Here is an 8,666-nt window from a genome sequence, read left to right as displayed (position 1 = left end):
GAGCCTCCTTTTAACCCTTGGACTAACTGTGCTCCTCCCAAAAGGCACAGCTTGATTACACCAAACCCTTGTTTGAATGTTGCTCGTCCTCATTCCCAGGGAAGCCAAAGGAAGGCTCCTTCTGCCCTCTGTTGGGCGGTTGGCAGAGGGAGGGGATGGCACCAACAGCATCAGGACCTGGCACAGTGCTAAGGACTCGGGAGGAGAAAGTCTGCTCCATAAATCCAGAATATGTTGGATTTAACATCACTGGGGCAAATGGTATAAACATCAGAGTGCAAATGCTTACTACAGTAATATAAAGATTGCTGTGGACTGAGACAGTCCCAACTGAACTGGATCCCCAGGGGTGTCACTCTGTGCTGCTGCACAAGGAGACAGTGGGAAATCACATTGGGAAGGACTTGGTGCAAACACACGAGGCAAAACACAGAATCATTAAGACTGGAAAAGCCCTCCAAGACCATCGAGTCACACCATTAACCCATCACTGCCACCACTAAACCCTGCATGTCTCAGAGTTGAAGCTCAAGGCAGGGAGTTCACTTGTGGCAGGAGCTGTAATATGTTTGTGAGTGCTCTGAGTGTGTGACTGTGCTACTGTAACAGCACTAAATTAAAGCCTCGGGGGACTCCTGCTAAGCTGAGCTGGGACTGGGGCTCATCCAGCAGTCATGGGAGAAGGATGATGCAACCTTCAGTGCTGGGGTGGCCCTCACAAGTGTGAGACTACAGAGCAAAGCATTTTGCTTAGAAGACACCAGTGATGGCATCACTGGTGTCCCCAGGAGGCACCTTGTGCCATTTGCCATGATAGGATCTGACAGGCTCATCAAACATTGTGTGTCCCTCTGCACCCTATGGCTTGTCCTGGCTGGAACCGCAGCTACCACCTCCTCCTTCACCTGCATCCTTGACCACAGGATCCTTCACTCCTCACCAAAAAGAGTAAAACAACATTGGTTTTGATGCCTGAAAAGTCTGTAAAAAAGACTCTAAGCCAAATTTCAGTAGGAGATAAGATAAGAGGGTAGTGACTTTAATGAGCCCCCAGGCTCAACCAGGAACACATTGACGTGCACGTGGGCAAGATTTAATTTCCATGGCTTTATAATATGATCCATCCAATCATTACTTTACACATCTCCAGTTCAACCCTTTTTCCACCCTGGTCCCACCCTAGTTCCACCCCCTCAGGATTTGAGTATGGGGTCGGTGAGAACTCCTCTTCATCAGTCCTCCTCTTCCTCTGGCTTCTGGAATTCTTCCAGTGTTCTGACTTCTGGGTCAGTCTGCCCCGTGCTTATGTCTCCTTTTGATATTCTTCAACCTTCTACCTTGGAAAAAAGACTAAACAGCCAAAGAATTTGAGCTCCCTGTTCTGGGACAGGGGGTAGCAATAGAAAGACATTAAACTCAAGCTGCTAGAAATATTAACACACTGGATCTTCTTTGCTACAGTTACTGTGTTCCTAAAATCTATAAAATGTGAAAATCAAAACTCAAAAATCCTTCCTGCATCAGTTTCCTACCCAGGGTGCCCTGAAGGCCCTCCCCACAATATCACTGTGCTGCACAGACAGAGCTCAATTTCTGTGTGCAATGTGTGTGTGTAAATGTGTGGGAAAGGGAAATCATTGCAGTTTACATGCAGGGGCCACCTGAGGTGCAGAATATAACATTAAAGGATTTCTTTCATTGTGGGCACCACTTTGAGATGTGTATGGACTATTTGCCAGAGTATTTGGCATTTGCTAAGGTCAGTGATACACCTGTGGGAATATCTCACCTGTATTACACAGAGGCTTAGACTGATGTTTCTCTTGGTCTTGGCATCTACAGCACTTCCCAGCCATGCCAGGAAGCCTTTTTTTAAATACAGTTATGAAGAAATGTCATATTCTTATTTTTAAAACAGTGTGTTTCTTTCCCCTGAGTTTCACAGCTTTTCAATGACTGTGATATATGTAAATCTACAACTCAGAGTGTCCCTGCTTGAACTCCTACAGTAAATGAAACAGTCACACTATAACATGAATAAAATCCTGTTATTGTTACATGGATTCTGTCAGCTACTGGGGTGTTGGTACAGAAAAATCAAGAGTGAGCAATTCTGATCTGTAGAAGACCCTGTGAGACTGAAAGCAGCTGAGAATATACAAAGCCACAGCTGCTTGGAGGAGCTCACTCCCCAGGAGTTCTTAGCAACTCCCTAGAGGTTTCTCATGAGAACTCCTCAGGTTTCTCACAGCACACCGTAGATGTTCCTGAAAACAGTTAGGATAAGTTGACCAAAACATTAGACTTGGGAGATATGGATTTGCAATTAGGTGTGTGAGGTTCAATTTAGCCAATTGAACAAAGCTTTAACCCTCTACAAACCGTGTGCAGTGTGAAATAAATGGCATTCACTTGATCACAACAGTCTGTGTGTACTGTCCAGTTCCTCTGCTGTTTATTTATTGTTTACTGGGGGGTTGTACTTTCCTTTTTCCCAATCCTCTTTTTTCACTGCATCCTATTCCCTCCCTTTTGTGCTTGTCTTGTGCCATCTGGTGTCCCAAATCCCCCAGTGACAGCAACAAGGAAAGCACAAGGGTGTATGGGAGCAGTGAAGGCACAGAATGCTCACTAACATGAAGATGCATTACAGTAGTGTGTGAGGTGTTGGGATCCATACATTCTCAGGGTGGCAAACCAAAGACAAGTTTGCAGGTACCAGCTGCTAAGAATGGAATTTGTCTGGAGACCTTGAGCTGGTGCAGAAGCAAGAAATGAAGCTGCAGAATCCCCATGGAGTACGATTAAAAGAGCTCTTTTATAAAGTTAAAATAAGTTGCATTAAGACTGTTTGGATCTAGCAATTTTTAGGAAATAAGTATTTCTTAATAATTAGCTATAACTGTGTGATGTTGGAGAGTTTGCATGGTGAGTATGTGTTTTAAGATTTTCTGTAACTCTTTGAACAAGTAGCTCTGTATATGGTCCCTCCTGAAATTTGAATAGAATTGCACAAGAATAGTTTAAATCTTGTTAATGTAAACATACTTGCCCCTTCCCCTCTTCTTTGCTCCTCTTCCCTTCTTTCCACAACTACCCAGTAACAGTAACTCATGATGAAGAGGACTGAGAAATAACATACCAAAAAAGAAAAACTCATAAAATGCGATGCAGTCAAGTGATTTATTTAACAATAGGAGTTGAAGCCCCTGAAAGCCCCTAAAAGGCTCAATTGAGAGCTGTGGCTGTGGAGATCAGGAGTTGTGACAGGGAGGTACCAATCTCCTAAATCAGAGGAGCAGGGTAAGCCATGCTGCCTGTGTGGATTCTCTTTAAGTGCTGCTCGGGCCCTCAGAAGCAACTCAGAGTGTCTTGTCAGGCTGAAACCTTCACACCAGGTGGAGCTGATGTGTCTTCACTAAACAAAATGAGTGATGGGGAAGGCAAGAGGAAGAACAGGGGAATGCCAAAGGATGGCAGCACCACCCACAGCTCTGCTGGCAAAATGATCCTTTGCTGTAGAGCATCCTGGAATGCATCCAGTGGGATGTGTGGCACGTGTTCAGCCAGCCCCAGAGATGCTCACAGGTACCCTGGGGAAAGCTTTAAAGCAGAGGAGTTGCTATCAATGCCTTTTGTCCTGCTAGCTTGGCACTCCCTCTCCCCGCAGACACTTCTGGCTTCTTATGTCCTTACAAAAGGGCTTGCCACCTAACACAGGAGTTCCTCAGGAATCCAGATGTGTGCAAGAGAAGAACTCATGCATTCTTCTCCCTCAGTTCTAATTCTTCAGTCACCTGCCCCCCTGACAATCCCTGCCCTCCCCTCACTTTGGCTCTGCTGTCCTGTCCCCCATGGGTTGGGTTGGGCACCACCTGCAGACCCTGCAAGCTGGGGCTGCCTGAGGAGAGGAGCAATTGCTCTGTCCCCTTCCCAGGACAGCAGGCACAGGTGGCAGCCCTGGACAAGGGGCTGGGGCCCAGCTGGGTGAGCAGGGACTCTGCACACTGGGAAGGGACAGCTCAGAGTTGTGCCAGTGCCGTCTGCTGGCAGTGGCACCCTGTGCACTCAGGTGACTTCCAGCACTGTCTTTGCTTCCATTTGCTGCCTGGGCTGTATTCAGAGCCCCAGTGGGAGGGAGCTGATTAAACTGAGTCCCAGTTGGAGAATGAACGTGCCCAGCTCATGAGAACAGCCAGAGCACACGCAGGGTACCTCGGGCAGCCCCTGAGCTGTGGGGGCAGCACAGGCAGCTCTGCAAGGAGGGAGCTGAACCTGCCCTGAGTCTTCAGGCAGAAGGCACAAGCTCCCAGAGACTGCCCTGTGCCCATTCCCTGCAGCCACAGCCCTGGAATGCCACAGCCCTGCCCCTCCCATCATGGCATCCCCCGGCACTCTCTGTAGCCCCCACGGCTCCCACCGCCTGCACCCACCCCCAGGCACCTGCACCCACGGGGGCCATGGCACCAGCACCCTCAGCCCAAAGTCCCCGGCACTGCCCAGCACAGCCTGCACTGCCCACCCCACAGGGCATCCCAAGTGGGGACAGGAGCCATTGCCCGCTGCCAGCAGCACCAATGTGGGCAGGGCAGGGATGGCCTCGCCTGCCTTTGGGCTCTGCCACAGCCCAGGGCAATGCAAGGGGCATGGCAAGCAAAGCCTGCACAGATTGGAGCTCCAAAGCCTTAAACATCAGCCCCTCCAGCTCCCAACCCTTCTCCCCACATCCCATGCCCAGCAATGCCCAAGGCTGCCATGGCCTTTGGGGCATCCATTGGGATTCTGCATCCCTGTGGGCTGCCCCGGCTCTGGGCCCAGCAGTGCCTTTGGCTGCAGCAGGAAGGGCAGCAGGAGGTTTGCTGCCTGCTCTGGGGGCAGCCCTGCAGGGGCCGCTCCTGGCAGAGCCCCCTCTGTGCTGGGCACAGCTTTGCCCTTGGGGACACTGCTCTGCCCCAGCCCAGGGACACCAGCAGTGCCCAGGGCCGGCACCTTGCCCAGGGCTGTCTGGGCTGTGCCAGTGCCCATTGGAAGGGGCTGTGTGATCACAGGAACCTGGAAAAGGTATGGACAGAAGGACAGCGACACCACATAGATGACAAATGTAAAGAATTTATTTACTTTAGAAGAATCTTCTTAGCAAAAAGACCATTCTTCTTTATAAAAACAACAATCGTCCTTGTGAAAATATAACCTCTTCATAAGAGCAATCATCTTCTTGGTAAAAAGTCTTCTTAAAAATAAGAAGTATCTTCTTAACAAAAACAACTATCTACCTAATAAAAAAATATCTTAACAACTTCTATCTTCTAAACAACAACCTTCTTAACAACAAAAATCTTCTAATATGAGCAACATTCTTTCTAATAAAAAACCAATATTCTTAATATTAAAAAACTTCTTGAAAAAACAACCTTCTTATCTACAACAATGTTCTTAAAAATATCAAAAATATAAAACATATTTACAGAAGAACAAAATATAACAGGTTGAACATATATACAGGAATGGCCAGTGCCATGTCCGGGTGTCCGTCAGCCCTGTAAGCAAAGGCAGGGCAGGGTCAGTGGAGGGGGCCCTGCTGGGTGGGCCATGTGCCAACAGCCTGGCACACGCTGGGCACAGGGCACTGGGCAGGGCAGGGTGGGGGTTGTGTTGCCAGAATGCAGGGCACGGGCACCGTGTCCCTGAGCGGGGACACCCAGCCCAGCCCAGCCTGGCACCAAGTGCCCCACTGTGCCTGGGGCAGGGATGGGCAGCACCTGCCTGTGCTGCTGCTGGCCGTGTCCTCAGTCCAGAACCATTGGTTGTTCCCTGTCGCCTTCCTCCTCCACTTCCATGGCTTCCTCCTCTGGCAGATCCATGTCCATGTCTTTGTCAAGCTCTTCCATCTCTATGTCCATGATCTGCCTCATGTCTCACTCCATCTCTTCCACACTCTCTGTCTGGGGCTGCAGCAGGAGCACAGCCTCAGAGAGGGGTCCCTGTCCCAGCCCAGCCCCACAGAGCTGCAGCCGTGCTGGGCAGTCGGGGGGTGCCAGCTGCCTGGAATGGCACTGTACCTTCTTTGGGAGGAGGCTGCCCATGCTGCTGGGACTGGTGTTGCCATCTGGATTGCAGGGAGGGCTCAGCACTGACGGGATTCTCGGGGCTCAGGCACAGGGAGCGCTGGGAGCTGCTGCCGGGCGCGCTGGCAGCTGCCAATGGCTGCGTTGTGCTCATCTCCGGGCACTGGCACTGCCCCATGGAACACGGGCACAGCTCTGGCAGCTGGGATGTCACAGGAGCTGTGGGGCCACTGCACAGTGGGCCATGGGGATGATGGAATGAGGAAATCCTGCAGTGCTTTGGCTGTGCAGAGTCTTTGAAAATAATGCCCTTACAACCTCACCAACCTTCCAGCAGAGCTGGTGTCTCAAGTCCAAGGTGGCCTTGGATGTTCCCAGGGATGGGCATCCCCAGCTTCTCTGCACAGCCCTTGCCAGGGCCTCACCACTCTCACTGCAAAACAACCCCTTCCCATACAAATTACACTGAATCTGCCTCCTCCATGTCCAAGCCATGCCCCTTGTGCTCTCCCTGTCCCAGCCCTGCTGAACACTCTGTGCCCACCTTTCCTTGGGGCCCCTCCAGGTCCTGCCCGGCCGCACTGAGGCCTCCCCGGGGCCATCTCTTCTGCAGGTTCAGCCACCCCAACTCTCCCAGCCTTTCCTCAGGCCGTGGTTGCTCAAGCCCTCGCTCCATCTCCGTGGCCTCCTCTGCCCTGGATCCAGCAGCTCCATGGCCTTTCTGTGCTCAGGCCCCACAGCTGGGGCAGGGAAGGGCCCTGCAGGGGCTGCAGCTTCCTGTGGAATGGCTGGGAATGTTGCGTTCTCCATCAGGAGCAAAGAAGGCTCTCCTGTGCCGAGGGAGGCAACCCAAGGATGGAGCCTGTGCTGGTACAGTCCTGGTGCCGTGGTTGGTGCTCTGGGGGTTCTGCAGGATCTGTGGGAGCAGATCCCGTGTGTCCCTACCCAGCTCCCAGCCCGGAGTGGCTCCTGGGATGCCTGGGCAAGGCTGTGGGTCCTTGCCCAGCTCAGAAACAGACATGTCCTGGGGCAAAGCCCAAGATATATTTTAGGATGTAGTGTAGAAATCTTCAACACAATTTCAACAACCATCCTCTCCTTTGTACTTTCTGTTTTCCCCCCTTCTCACAAGTTTAGCTCATGTCTGGAACCAACACATGGAATTTCTGTAAAGAGTTTCATCTTAGGGATGTGAAAAAAGTCACCATTGATCCCATGTGTTATTAAAGGCAAGATCTAACACTGGGTTTGAAGGGAAATGGGCAGATTTACTAAAAAAGGCACCTATGAAACAGACCCACGACTTTTGCTTAAGAATAAAACTCTCTCTACCTTGGAAAATTCTCAGGGACAGGGTGGGATTTTTGGGCTGTCTGGGCAGGGCCAGGGGTTGGAGTTGATGGTTCTGATGGGTCCCTTCCTACTCAGCATAACCTTATGGTATCCTATCCTATCCTATCCTATCCTATCCTATCCTATCCTATCCTATCCTATCCATCTTATCCTATCCATCCTATCCTATCCTATCATTCTATCCTATCCTATCCTATCCTATCCTATCCTATCCTATCCTATCCTATCCTATCCTATCCTATCCTATCCTATCCATCCTATCCTATCCTATCCTATCCTATCCTATCCTATCCTATCCTATCCTATCCTATCCTATCCTATCCTATCCTTTGTGTTAATGAGGAGGTTGGGATTCACTCCGTGCCTTTGGAGCATTTGGTTGCCCTGAGGTGCCAGTGCCTGAGGAAGCTTTGGGGAAGCTCCTGTTTGCCCATGGGCACAGGCAGGTGTGCAGGAGGATGCAGAGTGAGCAGCGTGCCATGATCCCGCCCTGGGGCTGGCACGAGTGGGAACTGCCAGAGCCTGAAGCCCTTCCTGCTGCTGCCCACGGGGGCAGGTGAGCTGGCACAGAAAGGTGGGTGGAGATGCAAACCAGTGGCAGCAGGATGGGGTTAGGTGGTCTTGGCCCAGGGGAACAGACATGGGACTCATTTGGGCGCCTTTTTGTTTACAGAACACCTTGGGACAGTCTTAGGAGTGTTGGTGCACCTGCAGCATTCCGAATATTAAACACAGTCCTGCTCCTTCCACATGTATGGCCTGTACAGGTGTTTTAGTGGGACTTCTGTCCTTCTGTGTGGCCAGTTCAGTGCAGGACAGTCACTGAACATCAGGTGCTGCTCAGGTCACAAATACTGACGTTCCCTTCCAGGGAGGACTGGGAGCTGGGTCTCTGGGTGACCTCTGTGCTGAGAATTATTTAAAACTTTGCAAAGTAAATCAGTGAGAATTTCTGTGTCAGAATGAGGGAATCCTTACTTTCAAGTATTTCACAGACATAAAGGAGAGCTGTCTAACTACCTGGCTGAAAAGTTCACCCGAGTTTAGCAGTGGGGCTTATGAAAAAGCTGTTTGAGATGCCAGAACAGCAGTGAGTGTGTGTGTGACCCCCAGGCAAGGCCGTGGCAGGGCTCTGCCTCCTGCATGTGCCACGGGCATTGGCTGTGCCTGGGGGCTGGGGCCACGGCCCTGCCCATGCCAGCCCTGCCCTGCGCCTGCCAAAGCAGTCCAAGGTCCAGCTCACGGAGC

The sequence above is a fragment of the Pithys albifrons genome, chromosome 18, assembly GCF_047495875.1.
Source record: "Pithys albifrons albifrons isolate INPA30051 chromosome 18, PitAlb_v1, whole genome shotgun sequence".
Classification (NCBI taxonomy): domain Eukaryota; kingdom Metazoa; phylum Chordata; class Aves; order Passeriformes; family Thamnophilidae; genus Pithys; species Pithys albifrons.
The sequence above is the reverse complement of the archived record's forward strand: the minus strand, read 5'-3'. Positions refer to the sequence as shown.